The sequence below is a fragment of the Nothobranchius furzeri genome, chromosome 18, assembly GCF_043380555.1.
Source record: "Nothobranchius furzeri strain GRZ-AD chromosome 18, NfurGRZ-RIMD1, whole genome shotgun sequence".
Taxonomy (NCBI): domain Eukaryota; kingdom Metazoa; phylum Chordata; class Actinopteri; order Cyprinodontiformes; family Nothobranchiidae; genus Nothobranchius; species Nothobranchius furzeri.
This window is the reverse complement of record NC_091758.1, coordinates 26,884,744-26,903,042: the sequence shown is the minus strand read 5'-3', so window position 1 is coordinate 26,903,042 and position 18,299 is coordinate 26,884,744.

The window sequence follows — 18,299 nt, the reverse complement described above, 5'->3', positions numbered from 1 at the left end:
CATTCCTCAATTTTTAATATTAGCTGTGCTAAATATAACAAGTTCAATTAAAGCTTTGCTAGTTGTGCCAAGCAAACAACAATAAAATATATAGTTTATAGTTTGACATTCTGAGTGAGAAAATAGCTGAGGAGTTCTCTGTATAACATGTTCATGGTATGTAAAAGTTGTGTCATTAAAAGAGTAAAAACTGATACTGATAATTTCTGATAATGTATTTAAATTAAATTAAATTAAATTAAAAAATACTTTATTAATCCCAGAGGGAAATAGTTTGCTGTAGTAGCTCAGGATAATAATAATAATCAAGCCATCAAAGTGTTATTGTATATTACAATGGCTGTTGGCAGGAAGGATCTCCAGTAGCGGTCAGTGTTGCAGCAAAACTGAAGAAGCCTCTGACTGAAGACACTCTTCCGTTGTCGAACAGTCTTGTGAAGAGAATGCTCAGGGTTGTCCATCATTTTCTTGATTCTCTGGAGATTCCTTCTTTGCATTATCTCCTCCAGTGGCTCCACAGTCGTCCCCAGAACAGAACCAGCCTTTTTTATTAGGCTGTTGAGTCTTTTCAGGTCCCTGCTTCTGATGCTGCTACCCCAACAGACGATGGCTGAAGAGATTACATTCTCAACAACAGACTTGTAGAAGATCTGCAGCATCTTGCCACAGACAATGAAGGACCTAAGCATCCTCAAGAAGTACAGTCTGCTGTGTCCCTTCTTGTAAACGGCTTCGCTATTCTTTCTCCAGTCCAGTCTGTTGTCCAGGTGAACTCCAAGGTATTGTATTCCTCAACCACCTCCACTTCTTCTCCCATGATGGAAACAGTGTTTGACTCCCCCCTGTTTCTTCTGAAGTCTAAAATCATCTCCTTTGTTTTGTTCACATTCAAGGTCAGATGATTGTTTCCACACCATGCCACAAAGCGCTCCACCAGCTCTCTGTACTCAGCTTCCTGTCCATCTCTGATACACCCGACAACTGCAGAGTCATCTGAGTATTTCTGTAGCTGACAGGTCTCAGATTTGTACTGGAAGTCTGAGGTGTACAGGGTGAATAGGAATGGTGAGAGTACAGTCCCCTGTGGTGCTCCAATGTTACTGATCACCTGGTTTGATGTGCAGTTCTTCAGCCTCACAAACTGTGGTCTGTTTGTCAGGTAGTCTTTAATCCAGGTGATAGTTGAGGCCCCCACCTGTGTCTTCTGGAGTTTCTGGCAAAGTACATCAGGCTGGATTGTGAAAAATGCACTGGAGAAATCAAAGAACATGACCCTCACAGTGCTGCCTGCTTTGTCCAGATGACAGTGGATTGGTTGAAGCAGCTGGATGATGGCATCTTCAACTCCATCTCCATGGATATAAGCAAACAAACTGCAGCGGGTCCTGCTATGTCCTAGTTTGCTTATTCAGGTGGACCAACAGGAGTCTCTCCAGGACCTTCATGATGTGGGATGTCAGGGCAACCGGTCTGTAGTTGTCATTGACTGATGGGCGAGTTTTCTTTGGAACTGGAACAAGGCAGGATGTCTTCCACAGGACTGGAACCTTCTCCTGTACCAGGCTGAGGTTGAAGAGGTGCTGCAGAATCCCACAGAGCTGCTCTGCACAGGCCTTCAGTACTCTGGGGCTGACACCATCTGGACCTGCAGCCTTGTTCTTGTTCAGTCTCTCCAGCTGCCTCTTCACCTGACTTCTAGAGACAGACAGGTGGGAAGGGGAGGTAAATGGGGCAGCACTATCTTCTGACTTGGATGAAGACAGATTTCTAGAACCAGAAGAGTCCATGACTGCGTTAGAGGGCAAAAGAGCTGGCGTGTGACAGGAAAATGTTGGATCAGAGGAGGATGGGATGTCTGATTGGCTGGGGACAGGCGAGGAGGATGCTGGGATTGTTCCCGAACTGAACCTATTGAAGAACTTGTTCAGTTCATTGGCTGTGTCCAGGCTGCCATCAGTGCAATCCTTCCTCTGCTTGAAGCCTGTGATCTTCTTCATCCCTGACCAGACATCTCTGATATTGTTCCTCTGTAGTTTTTTATTTCATTCAAAATAAAAACAAATAAAACATATAAACAATAAGAAATACATAACAAAAAATCAAATTTGAACGAAAAAGAGCAGAATGAAGAAAAACATCTTATAACTTCTGCCCCCTTTTCCAGAAGAAATAATCAATTTATATACAGGTGCTGGCCAGTAAATTAGAATATCATCAAAAGGTTGAAAATATTTCAGTAATTCCATTCAAAACGTGAAACTTGTACATTATATTCATGCAATGCACACAGACCAATGTATTTCCGATGTTTATTACGTTTAATTTTGATATTTATAGGTGACAACCAATGAAAACATCAAATCTGGTATCTCAGAAAATTAGAATATTCTAAAGGCCAATGAAAAAATGTTTGTTTCTCTAATGTTGGCCAACTGAAAAGAATGAACATGAAAAGAATGTGCATGTATAGCACTCAATACTTAGTCGGGGCTCCTTTTGCCTCAATAACTGCAGTAATGCGGCGTGGCATGGACTCGATCAGTCTGTGGCACTGCTCAGGTGTTATGAGAGCCCAGGTTGCTCTGATAGTCGTCTTCAGCTCCTCTGCATTGTTGGGTCTAGCGTATTGCATCCTCCGCTTCACAATACCCCATAGATTTTCTATGGGGTTAAGGTCAGGCGAGTTTGCTGGCCAATCAAGGACAGGGATACCATGGTCCTTGAACCAGGTGCTGGTGGTTTTGGCACTGTGTGCAGGTGCCAAGTCCTGTTGAAAGGTGAAGTCTGCATCCCCATAAAGTTGGTCAGCAGCAGGAAGCATGAAGTGCTCTAAAACTTCCTGGTAGATGGCTGCATTGACCCTGGACCTCAGGAAACAGAGTGGGCCAACACCGGCAGATGACATGGCACCCCACACCATCACTGACAGTGGAAACTTTACACTGGACCTCATGCAACGTGGATTCTGTGCTTCTCCGCTCTTCCTCCAGACTCTGGGTCCTTGATTTCCAAAGGAAATGCAGAACTTGCTTTCATCAGAAAACATAACTTTGGACCACTCAGCATCAGTCCAGTCCTTTTTGTCCTTGGCCCAGGCGAGACGCTTCTTGCGCTGTTTCTTGTTCAAGAGTGGCTTGACACACGGAATGCGACACCTGAATCCCATGTCTTTCATGAGTCTCCTCGTGGTGGTTCTTGAAGCGCTGACTCCAGCTGCAGTCCACTCTTTGTGGATCTCCCCCACATTTTTGAATGGGTTTGTCGTCACAATTCTCTGCAGGGTGCGGTTATCCCTAGAGCTTGTACACTTTTTTCTACCACATTTTTTCCGTCCCTTCGCCTGTCTGTTAATGTGCTTGGACACAGAGCTCTGCGAACAGCCAGCTTCTTTAGCAATCACCTTTTGTGTCTTGCCCTCCTTGTGCAAGGTGTCAATGATTGTCTTTTGGACAGCTGTTAAGTCAGAAGTCTTCCCCATGATTGTGGTGCCTTCAAAACAAGACTGAGGGACCTTTTAAAGGCCTTTGCAGGTGTTTTGAGTAAATCAGCTGATTAGAGTGGCAGCAGGCGTCTTCTATATTCAGCCTTTTCAGAATATTCTAATTTTTTGAGATACCAAATTTGGAGTTTTCATTAGTTGTCACTTATGAATATCAAATTTAAATGTAATGAACATTGGAAATACATTGGTCTGTGTGCATTGCATGAATATAATGTACAAGTTTCACGTTTTGAATGGAATTACTGAAATATTTTCAACCTTTTGATGATATTCTAATTTACTGGCCAGCACCTGTATTATTTCCATTTTCCAGACACACATACAGATTCATTTTAAACTTTTTCCTGTCCTAAATTCCAGTGCAATCATCATCATTGATTTAATTAACATTTTCATAATTATTTAGTACACTCAATTTGGTACATTTTTTGAATATATTAAATGACAGAGTTTTTTTTAAATTTCCCTTTTAAAGTTATTCCATAATTTAACCCCATTTACAGATATATTCCACTACTTAATTTTTGTTATAAATCTAGGTTTTATAAACACATCAGTTTCTTTCAGCATGTAATTACTAGTTCTCTTTTCAAATATGCCCTGAATGTTTGTCGGCAGAGTACCTAAATTGGCTTTATGCATGGTTTGTAAGATTTTCCAGTCTTTTAAATCATGAAATTTCAGTAATTTATATTTAATAAACAACGGGTTCGATGGATCTCTACAGCCACTATAATTGATGATTCTCAGAGCTCTTTTCTGTAAAATAAATAAGGGTTGTGTATATTTTTTGTATGTTGCTCCCCAGATTTCTACACAATAAGTCAAGTATGGAACAATCAGTGAATTGTACAATGCCAACAAACCAGAATTAGTCAGTAAAAACTTGACTCTATGTAATATTCCTAAGGATTTGGCTATTTTACCTTTTATGTAACTAATATGGGATTTCCATGTCAAGTCTTCATCAATAAGAACTCCAAGAAATGTAGTTTCTTTAACTCTTTGAATTTTAATCCTATCTATTTCCAATGACACATCACTGTTCTTTTTATCATTAAACAGTATAAAATTTGTTATATTAAGATTCAGTGTCAATCTATTTATATCAAACCAGTTTTTAATTTTAATCTGTTCATCATTCATCACTTTAGCTACCTCCTCAATATTTGATCCTGAGTAAAACAGTGTTGTATCATCTGCAAATAGAATGGTACAGAGTGTCTTAGATACATTTACCAGGTCGTTAATAAACAAAACAAACAGTTTTGGTCTGAGGACCGACCCTTGTCGGAGTTTGTTCTCCAGCTTCTTCCTGTATGCCTCCTTACTGTCTCTGATCTTGATCTTCAGTTGCTTCTGTATACTCCTCAATAATTCCCTGTCTCCCTCCTTGAAGGCTCTTTTTTTCTCATTTAGCAGATTCTTCAGTTCACTGGTGATCCAGGGTTTGTTATTAGCAAAGCATCTCACTGTTCTGGTGGGTATGATGCTGTCCACACAGAAGTTTATATAGTCAGTGACACATCCATTCATGGCATTGATGTCTTCTTCATATCCTTGGCAGAGAGTCATCCAATCTGTGGTCTCAAAACAACCCTGCAGGGCTTCTTCAGCTTCCTGTGACCATTTTCTCACAGTTCTTCTTGTCACAGGTTGCCTCTGAACAAGTGGTTTGTATTCTGAGCAGAGAAAAACAAGATTGTGATCTGATTGTGCCAGAGGAGGTCTTGTTTTGGACATGTATGCATTCTTTACATTTGCATAACACAAATCCAATGTCTTGTTTTCTCTGGTGGAGCAGCTGACAAACTGTTGAAATGTTGGCAGTGTAGCAGAGAGCGAGGCATGATTAAAATCACCAGATATAGCCACAAATGCATTGGGGTGCTGGATTTGTAGCTCAGCGCCAACGGAACTGATGGCATCACATGCATTTTCAGCAATGGCTGAAGGTGGAATATAAACGGTTGCTGATGTAGGACAATAATATAGGACACCCCTAGACTGTTTTGTTGTAGAAGCTGTCTGGCTACACGAAGGAGGCTAAAAGATCTCAACAAACAACACAGCATCCCCTGTTCTAACCCCGACTTTCCACCAGACATGAAATAGACATGTTTTACGCGTGATCTCCCTTCCAACCGGGAGCGATTCTGTAGTGAAATGGGAGTGAGAGTTTTCCACGTCATTGGTCCCACAAAGTCACAAAATCACAGGGAAATCGCAACACCACACATTATTTTAGAAGTCCACAAAATAACAAACAAGGATCAGCTTCGGGGATTTCACAAGAAATGAGGTACGTTTATCTGTGCGTGGCTTTTATTTTGAAAGTTTTCAGCTGTTTTGCACTGCATTTTTAAAACTTCCTGTCTGGCCCAATCTAAACTATGGAGTTTGATGTGTTTTGGAAGCGCAGAGCATAAAAAATGGACTCGAAACGAAATGATGGTGCCCCTTTTCTTCTGGGACATCTCCAGAACGTTAGAGAATAACCCGTCAAATATAATGGCGGCTAATTGTTTTTATTTTATTTTTTTTATAATTTATTTCATTTATTATTAAAGTAGAAAAAAATAACAATACTAAAAAATAAATTGAGGTTTCTCAAACCAAGAAAATTAAAAGGGAACAGAAAGAAGAAACCTTATGTTATCTGCCCCTTTTTACAGTTGTTTTCGATTGCTAAAACACGTTTTTCAAAACTGTATGTTTCTTTCAAAACTGCACACACAAAACCCCAAACATAACACACAAATTCCTAAACCGTGGCTTCCCTTTGCAACAAAACCCTGTCATCACATATCGTGACATATTCCCAAAACGGAACACGTGTTTTCATTTGGTAAACACTGCCACATTTTCACATGACACACACATACCATTCATTGCTTAAACACAAGTAGCCTTTGGGTGAACACTACCAAGCATGGAAAGAACACTGAAGAGCAAAACTGAAAACACAATTGTCTAAATGGAACACAGTGAATTAGACACTGAATCCATTACAATGCCCACTTCTCTCATAGACAAACATTAGACATCACACAAATTTTGAGACAAAAGATTTTATTTTTACAGTTAAACCCCCCCCCCCCCCCACTTTGACCTTAACCAGGCAATTTTTTTCGATTGCTAAAACTCAAAAAGCAAAAATGAGGCACAGTTTTCACAACCTCTACTTCTGTTCCCAATCGCCTGACTCCATTTATCACTACTTAAGATTTCCTTATAATATTAGAACTCTGATTTTCCTCCTTTACACTCTGATGCCAATTTCACATTATTGCTGTCAAAACACAGCACACAATTTTCAGGTTTACACACACTTCTCACATAAATTCGCAAAGCTTCAATCAACAACACACAAATATTCAAGTCTCTAAACTTTCGGGTCTGGCGAGCAATTTGCAATCAGGGACTGCAGCATAAAGGTAAGTTTCCACAAGGCTACCCAGGTGTGTGAGTGGTTTCAGAACCACCCACGGTTTTCCATTTTATACCTTCCACCGTATTTTCCCTTTCTCAATCCTATTGAGGAGTTTTTCTCAGCCTGGAGGTGGAAGGTGTACGAAAGGAATCCACAGAGCCAGGTCCCACTGATTCAAGCCATGGAGGAGGCTTGTAGAGATGTGGCCTTTGAGGCCTCTCTGAGCTTCATGAGGCACTCGAGGCGGTACTTCCAGCGCTGTTTGGACAAGGAGGACATCGCCTTTGATGTTGATGAGGCCCTCTGGCCTGACAGAGACCGTAGGCATGATGCCCCATGATTATGCTTGAATGGGAGAGGGGGGGGGGGGGGGGGTAACTGTAAAAATAAAATGTTTTGTCTCAAAATGTGTGTGTGTGTGTGTGTGTGTGTGTGTGTGTGTGTGTGTGTGTGTGTGTGTGTGTGTGGGTTAGTGGTGGTGGTGGTGGGGAGGGGGGTTAACTGTAAAAATGAAATGTTTTGTCTCAAAATTTGTGTGATGTCTACTGTTTGTCTATGAGAGAAGTGGGCATTGTAATGGATTCAGTGTGTAATTCACTGTGTTCCATTGAGACAATTTTTTTTCAGTTTTGCTCTTCAGTGTTCTTTCCATGCTTGGTAGTGTTCACCCAAAGGCTACTTGTGTTTAAGCAATGAATGGTATGTGTGTGTCGTGAAAATATGGCTGTGTTTACCAATGAAAACACGTGTTCCATTTTGGGAACGTTACGATGTGTGATGGCAGGGTTTTGTTGCAAAGGGAAGCCACGGTTTAGGAATTTGTGTGTTATGTTTGGGGTTTTGTGTGTGCAGTTTTGAAAGAAACGTACAGTTTTGAAAAACGCGTTTTAGCAATAGAAAAAAACTGTAAACCAGGAAAATTTCAAAATGGCTGAATTAAAAACATTTCTGTGAAGAAGAGTTGGAGAAAATTCCTCCACAGTGATGCCAGGAGAATCATCACCAATTACCACAAATGCCTGGTTGCAAACGTGGTCACCAAGAGTTTTTACTCATGTTACACCTAAGTTACAAAATATATTTAAAAGACAAGAAATGAATAGTTTATCTTCATCTGCTTTGTTTTGTTCAGATCCTTGGCACCAACACACACTGAGGAGAATTATGTTGAAGAACTTAAAGGTGAATCAGATTGAATTAGAACAATTGCACCAAAGCTGTAGCAAAACATCAACAAATGACTCCTAGAAAATAGTAACCACACAGGAGATGAAAGCAAGTGGGACTTTCTGTCAGACTCAAATCCAGACAATAAGAGTTTTCTCCAAAATCAGAAAACAAAGTTAGCTTCTCTTTCAAACCAAGAATGATTTATCTCTACGGTAACTTCGTCATGACTTCCTTGAAACCGCTTGTCCCTTCAGTCCTCCTTCAGTTAGAGATCTGAGAGGATTTCCTCCTCAGATGTATCCTAAATACAATTCTTGTCACACAGAGTACACACTTTCAGCTGCCTTTCTTGACATTTATTCATGCAAAGAAATAAATCCTGTGATCAAAATAAGGCAACAGGCTTGAAAGCCATGACAAATCCTGATATAAATGTTAAACTTGGGAGAGGAAAGTGCCAAAAGTGTCAGGTTCAGCTTGACTGTAATAGATAGCAAATCTTTTTCATGCATGGAAAATGTTTTTGTGATATTATTCTGGATGTAAACCTGTCAGCCAGAAGGCTTCTCGAGATCACAGATGTTTGGGAAGCTGTGCAGATCTTCTTGTACTGACATTAGCAGTTGTGTTCCTTCATTGTTCTTTTCTCAAAACACAAAAACACGCATAAACTGGATTTGAACTTGTCATCAATGTGTCATCGAGATATGAATCAACCAATCTGAATGCCATGAAGTTTGGGAAGGAGTTTCTTCTTGGACTTTATTGGACAATGAAGTAAGAAAAAGCATGAAAAATATCAACAGGGATGAGTTTCAGTACAGGTGAATGGTGGTATGTTAAATCATTTCAAAATCTACTGCAACCCCCCCAAACACACACACACACACACACACACACACACACACACACACACACACACACACACACACACACACACACACACACACACACACACACACACAATCCTAATGAGATGAAGGTGTGTATGGGTAAGAAGAGATAATCCACATGTCATGGTGGAAGGGTATGTTGCCTGGAGCAATGGTGGCCCTTGTAGCGCCACCCATGGCAAGTTGGTTTTGGGTGACGGGTTTAATTCAGCAGATTCAGGAGTCAATAAGATCACTGGAAGAACCAAAGTGTTATTTCTGACAATAGTCTCAACAACGGGTTGAAATCCACATGCACACACACGCCGTGGTATCTAAAGTTGCAATACTGATCCTTGCTGAAGGTATGTTACAGCCCTCGTAAATGCCATCTGAGATCAGCACCCTGGACAGCACCAGTGCAAACTGCCACTTTCCTGTTCCAGCACCATTTCCTGTTTCTCACATTCGGCACCCAGGAGAGCGGCGCACTGATGCTCAGTGCAGCTGAAACAACTCGGCAATCGGACGGCTTAGCCTTAAAAAGACAAAGCCTTTCAGTCATTCGGGGGTGAAGATCTGCACTGTTGTCCCCATGACTGTGGCTTGCGTGTGTTCAGAAACTAACTTGTTGTGCCTTCCTTCTGTTGTGCGTCTAATAATTGTTGTCAAATATGCTCTATGGCAAAATTGCACACACACACACACACACACACACACACACACACACATATATATATATATATATATATATTGATGATTAAAGTTTTTAGAGGCCCTCTCAACATTTTACCAAATTGCCACCCAGTCAGGTTGTTATAAATTTATGAAACTGTTTGCATCTTGTAACAGCTGGACTCTGGGTGTTCACTCAGTCCTGACCCCCAGGGGTCACCATAGGCCTTACAAGCAGACCTTTTTCTGTGTCACGTTCTGCCCCTGCCTTCCTGACTGTGTCTCTCTCCTGCCATGGTTAGCCCTTATTGTTCTCACCTGCCCCTCGTTAACCTGCCCACGTGTTCCTGATTTCCCTGTGTATTTATACCTCCCTCCTTCTACCAGTCTTCGTCGGATCATTGTATGTGCATGTGCTCATTTTGTCCTGTCGCTCCCGTTTACTATTAAATCCATTTTTATTTCATCTGTGCCTGCTCTACTGCCTCCTGAACTCTCCATCACACATGGTCTGCCATCTCCACCCTCACAACATGACAGAATGATCCAACCAACCTTGACCTGTGGTGAGCCCTGACATCTGTTTCTGGAGGATTATTTTTTTCTCTCTCCTTTCAGCGGAGTGAGATTCCGGCCTGGAGTTGTGTTTTTTGGCGCATCCTACCTGTTCTCTGAGTAGTCGAGCCCTCTGGTAGATCCTGGCGCATCCTATCGGTTTTCGGGGTGGTCAAGGTCATTCTCCTCTCCTTGTACGAGTCTTCGTCGGATCATTGTATGTGCATGTGCTCGTTTTGTCCTGTCGCTCCCGTTTACTATTAAATCCATTTTCATTTCATCTGTGCCTGGTCTCCTGCCTCCTGAACTCTCCATCACAAATGGTCTGCCATCTCCACCCTCATAACATGACATTCTGGAGTAGACAAACTATGTCTATCAATATTATACTTTAACATCAGTTCTTAGAAACAAAACATTCAAGTTTCCCTACTAATATCTTCTGCCTGAGGTTTTTTAGAGGCCCTCTTAACATTATAATTTCTGTATGAAATGTTCTATATAAATAAACCTACCTTACCTATATTAATGACTTTACTCTCGTAGTACTGATTGTATCATACATTGGTGATCTTCTCAGTCCATTCTCCCCCAGCAGGTCCCTGAGGTCCAGTGACCAAAGCCTACTGGTTGTGCAGCACACCAGGCTACTGACCAAAGGTGACAGATCATTTGCTGCTGTGGCCCCCAGACTGGAACTCTCTCCCCCTGAGCCTGAGATCAGAGGACTCAGTGGTTTCCTTTAAAAAAACTAGCTGAAAACTCACCTGTTCAAGCTGGCTTTTGTGTTACCTGCTGTTGATTCTTCCTCCCTACCTTCTTGTCATGCTCAACACTATTCAAACCGTTGCGGGTTTAAATATGTGTATCTCATACCTGACAGGCGTGAGATACACATCTTTAAACCTGCAATAGTTTGTCTTACAAAAAAGAGAATTTTGTAATTTTCATTTACAACAAAGACAAAATGAACTTTTTGAATCTATTCTTTTCATGCTGCTGTTTCTACCAATTACTCCTTTCTCGGGATCCTGTATTTTCTTATTCATTTTCTTTCTTCCTTATTTTTCCTTTTCCTTTTTTTTTCTTCTTGATTTTTAATTATTTAATCCAGGTTCAGGGCTTTTAGCTTTCTAAATTTTAAGACAAAACAATCAACAAAACTGTCCATCTGCACTTTAGTTTTACTTTAAAATTTGAGAATGCGCAAAAACTGAAAAACAAGTTTTATTTTCTGATAGACTTAATAATGTTTTTAACTGAATTCTACATGCACTTGAGAGTAATTGGAAGAAGCAATTAGCTTTTACTTCCCTGTGTTAGTGCAAAGCATTTCTAGTAACCTTATGCTTGAATTAAGAGCATAAATTTCTTCAGACAAATCAGCCACACACACACACACACACGCGCGCGCACACACACACACACACACACACACACACACACGCGCGCGCACACACACACACACACACACACACACACACTTACTCACTGTGCACACACAATGAGGAAGAGAAAGTCATTAGAAGGAGAAGATGCTTCAAAGCAGTTTGTCTTGCATTTAGGACATGAGCCAAGGATGCTCCCTTCCCTCAGAAACACGCCCTGTAGTCATCTTTACCTATGAAAGTGGGTCACCATGACACAGTGAACACAACAGAAAATGTTATTTACCTTCATCCACATTCATGTTGATTAAAAGTGATGAAAAAAATCCTTATGCTGATCATGCAGATTATGAATCATTCCTGTTACAATCTGGGGAAAAACAATTTCTCCTCTCAAATATATTAGTGTTATCTTAGCTTTATTACATGTTGCGCTATTAAAAATGACAGGGTATTAAAAATGAACGACAACATTCAAGCGTTGCATGTCTCTGACTGAATGTGAAGCTCTGACTATGATTAATTACGTTAATATTTATTTTGAGTCTGGGGTCGCCAGGGTGACAAAGTAGCTGGCTGTTTTCAAGTCTCAGACAACCTTTTGTTTTGCTAATCCAGGCTGATCTGCCTGAGAACAGCGAAGTTAACCAACTGGAAACATCTTAACAGCGAGTTGGAAGATTTTCACTGGTGGTTCAGAGATTAAATGTTGCAGCTTAGCTCTTTGTGGTTCACATTTTAGGTTCAGAAAGTACAGAATTTGCATTGCAGCTCATTGTTTAGATCTTATTGCACAATTTTTACATTAACCCAAGGACACTAACTTTAGTTTTTGGTCAATACTAGGGGAAACTTTGAAGGATGAGCCAAGATTGAAATGGACAGATAGACAGATCACAGTGAGACAGTTTTTAATGGGCTGAAAAGTTGTGAGCGCAGATAGGGGGAAGCTGTGTGGTTTCAAGCTGCGACTGGACATCTCAGCTCCCAGTTATCTATCACTGTTGTCTGAACAAAGAGCTGATCAATAAAGTGCAAAGCACAGAGCTTCAAGATAAAAAAACACAAAAAAATAAAAAAATAAAACAGCTTATGAGCAAGAACAGGACGTTCTTTTCTTCATTTTCCTTTTGCACAAAGTTCAGTTTTAAATCAGCAAGAAACGTCAAGGTAGATTTGATCTGGTGTGAAATCAATGTCCGTTAACTACTTATGCTGCAGCAGATAAGCTCTTACAGTACTTTTCACTCTGAGTCTGATCTGTACCCAGAGAAAGGGAATGGATGACTCCCTAGGCAAATGATTAAGGCTGGGTACAGATGAGGTTCAGAGAGAGAGAGGCAGACAGACAGACAGAAGACAGAAAGAAGCTCTGCCAAACAGACATATTCAAGTGCTGAAACACCTCAGTGAACTTCAATCAGTACAGGTGTAGAGCACACACACACACACACACACACACACACACACACACACACACACACACACACACACACACACACACACACACACACACACACACACACACACACACACACACACACACACACACACACACACACACACACACACACACACACACACACACTGTCGTGGCTGAAAGTACATTTCCAACAAGGACCTTACTGCATGTTTTTGTCACAGCTTCAAGAACTTATCATAAAAATGATGTGCAACAATCTACTCACACAAAAAAGGGATGCATTTTTCTAAAAACACATCTCTCTCTATGTGTATCTATGTTTAGAGACTAAATCTTGGACTTTGTACACTCAATTACTTATGATTTGTTGCACAGAATCTCAAAAAGTTCCAAACAAAACTTTAAACACAGCCATAATTCACCACAACATCCAGGTTTTGCTGCAGCAGCAGCAAGGCCAGAGTAGCTGGCAGAGAGACACATTTTAATGGGGTCACAATTGCCACAGAGGCTGTCTGCTGGTTGGACTCGGATCGTCATCTGTCAGGCTGAGAAACACAAAGATCCTATTGATTTGTTCTGCTCAGTCACAGGATACAGTCGGGTATCAAACAAATGTGCAGATGTGTGTGTGTGTGTGTGTGTGTGTGTGTGTGTGTGTGTGTGTGTGTGTGTGTGTGTGTGTGTGTGTGTGTGTGTGTGTGTGTGTGTGTGTGTGTGTGTGTGTGTGTGTGCGTGAGTGGGGAGGTGAGTTGTTGATGTCTTTGTTTCAGTTGCCGGAGTGATTTCACAGACACCCCTGTAAACAAAATCCTTCTATTTGAGGTGTGGAAATGTGAAAATAGTCACACACTGCCCTCTGCTGGTTGTTACTGAAAACGGCATCAAGGGCAGAAAAAATATTTCCAGCTTTCATGTTCATTATACAATACTTGTTTGCAGCTTTAAAATAAATGTGAACAAGAGTTTGAAAGCAAAATAAATGTGGTAGATAATTCTACTAGAATTAAACAGACCATAGAGCAAAGGTCACAAGTCACTGCCATTGAGCTGCATTCGACTAAAACAAGGCCCTTGTTTTTTACATGCGGCATGATAAATGAGGTCATCCCAACATTTTCTCTCTGATCCTCCTAAATGGGCAGCCCAACTAAAAATGTATTAGCTGCTAACCTCTAGCTGACACAGAAGGTAACAGCAGAACACCTGATTTATTTATAGTATCATTTATTTTTTGCAACAAGACAACAACAACAAAAAAAAATCAATGAAAAGCTTATTTTATTCAGTTTGAGTCCATTCAAAATCCATAGAACCATGTTCCAAATTTGTTTCACGTGCAATCTGCAAAGCATTCAGCCTTTTTGAATCTTTAATCAGTCTCACTAATGTTAATTGAAACCTTTAATGGAAGACTAGAGCAGAGGAGCAAGATTAAAAGTGTGACTTAGAATCTGATCTGTATTCAGTCCTTCGCAGCGGAGTCCAATCCAGCTGGCAGCGTGCAAAGTTCATTGATATTCAGCATGGTGAGTGTGTGATTTAAACAGGTGGTGCTCTGCTCAGGACAAAAATCTCATTTATGATTCTGTGTTCTCTTTGATATTAAAGCCAGCGAAGGCTATTTGGATGTGACACAAACACATAAAATGCTCAATGACAGCCGAGTGTCGGCAGCTGGAAGCACGGAGGAGGAAGGAAACGCGAAACTGATTAAACCGAGGTTGGGTCTCTGAACAGCCACTCAACCCAGAGTGGGTTGGAGTTGTCCATCTTTTCAGGCAATCATGTCAGAGTCTTCCTTACTCAGCTGCTACCCCCCAACCAAAGCCATCCTCCAGGTAATTGGTTCTTCTCTTTTTGGAAAATAGTCATCAACTAAGGATTTGAACATTTGAAACAAAAAAGCTTAAGCTTAAAATGTGAACATTTGTCATACTGATTTATGGTGAAATCCTCACCACAGTATAATTTATCCACCAACTGCAGACTGACATTATGAAGTCTCAGGTTTGTTGACACTGAACTAAGCTCCTTGAGTCTGCTTGTAACACTAAACGAAGCTGACAGAGACCTACAGATTAACTCACGCACGTCAAAACATCATTTATGGAAGCAGCTCCCGAGTTAGCACCACTTAATACCTCTTAGGTCACAAATGAAAATGAAGACATAAAAAGTTCAGAGGCTGCAGCATACACCCATTAATGGAGACAATAAATAACTCATCAATACCCACTCAGTTGTTCACGAATGTATGGAGAGCTGTTTGCGTATTTATTTGACATTTTTGACATAAGATGGACATTTTACTCTCCTAGTTTGAACTTGGGCTGAACTAGTTGAACAAAATGATTTTCCTAGTGGTACTTTTGTCCAACTAGTTATTATAGTCAGCCAAATGGCTGCACTAGCACGCCCAAACACACAAGTGGTTCACTAGACTGAACTACTGAACAACTGTTTATGCAATCAGCAAGCAGCAAAGGCCATACCAACTAGTCAACATAAATTCTGTCTGCACGTCATCGAACTCTCAATGTGCACAGTAGTCCACTAATGCACCTTAAGATTTTAACTGGCAACTAGTAAGCCCAAATGATCTCTAGTTAACAAGCTGATGCTTTTTTATGATTAGAGAGCCTAAAAATGTCAACTAAGCACTAGAAAGACCAAAACCGACTGACTAGTGAGTTAATTAACATTTTAGGCACTCTGGTTAACAAAAAGACATTTATCAGCTGCACTACATACCTTGTCATATCAAAAATATGTTAACTAGTTTACAAGTGGGGATTTTTTTTTACCGCATTGGTTGTATTGGTCGTCTAGTAATTTTAAGTAGCACCAATAAGTCAGCTTCAGAAGAAAAGCTGTTGACCAGTTAGCACGTGCAGGTTTTTGATGCTTACCGGTTAACTTGTACAACACTTCTTTCTTGCTTGGTTCAACTAGTACACAAAAAACCAACTAGTCTGGACTTTTGCGCTGTGTGTGTAACACTTTGGCTCAATAGCTTGAAAAAAAGTGATGCAAGTTGATAAACTTATGTTACTAGTGAATGCTTTTATTGAACTAGTGCAGTATGATGACAAATTAGTGCACCTAAAATTTAGACAAATTTACCAGTAAAACCAAACTTAAGCTCACTGTTTGACAAGTGAATATTTTGAGGCTTCAAAATATACCAGTTAACATTTTAAGTATATTTGTCTACTGTTTGTTGACAGTGGGCCACTATAACCAACTAGTTGGGACATTTGTGCAACTAGTGCAACACTTTGATCAACTAATGCAGCAATTTGACAAACTATCGCAGGGTAGTTCCAGTATAGTACAGAAAAACTATCAAAGACTAACTTCACTAGTTTATGTTCAACACATGTGTAGTGGTCTCTAGTATAAATAAATGCCTGAGTTGATCTCTGTGGGGAAAAGGCTCTGGCGCTCTTGTTTCAGGAACTAGAAGTGAACCAGAGCACAGGTTTTGGAATCTCATTTCCTAATATTCTGACATCTTACCTCCAATTAACTAACAGCAACGCAACTCTACCCACTGACTCCATTTGCTTTTCAACATTGTCTCCACAAATAACACAAGTCTGAAGGAGTTCTGCTATGTTGTGGAGTCAATAATGCTAACGGTTAGCTTGTACTAGACGAGACGTGCTCTGCTCTTTCTAAGATGCTAAATCAATAACAGCCTTCTCCGGTTGCGAGCCAACATGGGTGAGTCTATGAATGCTGTTACGGTCCCCGTAAGTTTACCCTGCGTCAGCACCTCGGACAACGTCCGCAAGCTACCACTCTCCCATCCAGCACCATTTAAGCCTCTGCTTTCAGCACCATGGAGAGAGGCATGCTGCAATTGGACAGCTCAAGCCTAAAGCAGAGTTTTTCAAACATCCAAAGGGTGCAGATCCATACTGATGTCCCCTTGTCTGTGGCTTGTGCGTGTTCTTAAAATGACTTGTGTTCTATTAGAGAACTTATCATAGTTAGACTCCTTAGTTATTGTTGTTCTTAAGACAATTTACTGGGTTTTGTGTGGCTCTTTTAGATGTCGTTCCTCTTTTATGTTTAACTCAGCTTCTCCTCGTGAGTAGTTTCTGTTTCGGCTTTAGTGTTTATTTTAGTTATCTTAGACTTGCTGCCTTAGAGTAGAAGAGTGCCTTTGGTTTAGAGCCTTCCTGTTTTGTGGGTAATTCTGCTGTGGGTTTATTCAGCATTTTATGTATTGTTAATTAGTAAAGTTTGCCTTTCCCCAGTGGGTTAAATTTCAGTCACTTAGGATTAAATACAGAAGACTTGTTTTTGTTTGGTATATTGGTGAGCCTCTTCTTAATTTAGACTGAACCTTTGTTACAATGAACATTTACATTATTGCTAGGACCTCAGCTCATTTTCTTTCACTTTAATTTCTTTTTTAACTCCATCCTTGAGCTCCTAGACAGGAGGGGGTATAACAAAGGCTAGTTTTCAAAGTGACGTGGACTTGACTGGCTTTTCTAGTCAGAGCATTTCCCCGTCTATTTTTGTACAGGAAATAGGGGTAGAAGACTAGACTCCTGCATATTAAACTCAGAGACCGGTTATATTTGAAAAATAACAAATAAAAATGGTTTCTCAGTGAACTTGCACTTTTGAATCAGGAAAACTAAATAAATACACAAATGGTTTACCATACAGCCTACAATTGCACACATCCATCCATTTTCAGCTGTTTATCTGGAGTTGAGTCTGGGGGGCAGCAGCCTAAAACCGAGAGTCTGAGACTTCCCTTTCCACAGCTACCTGGGCCAATTACTCAGAGGGAATGCCAAGGCATTCGCTGGGCAGCCGTGAGACATAGTCCCTCCAGCATGTCCTGGGTCTTCCCTTGGGTCTCCTCCCAGTTGGACGTGCCTGGAAAACATCACCAGGAAGCCGTCCAGGAGGCATCCTGACCAGATGCCCGAGCCACCTCAACTGGCTCCTCTCAATGTGGAGGAGTAACGAATCTACTCCGAGCCCCTCCCGAATGACTGAGCTTCTCACCCTATCTCTAAGGGAGAGCCCAGCTACCCTGCGGAGAAAACTCCTTTTGGCAGCTTGTATCCACGATCTTGTTCTTTTGGTTATTACCCAAAACTTGTGAACATAGATGAGGGTAGGAATGTAGATCGATCTGTAAATCGAGAGCTTCGCCTTCTGACTCAGCTCTCTCTTCACCACGACAGACCGGTACAACGCCCGCATCACTGCAGATGCAGCACCAATCTGCCCATCGACCTCACGCTCC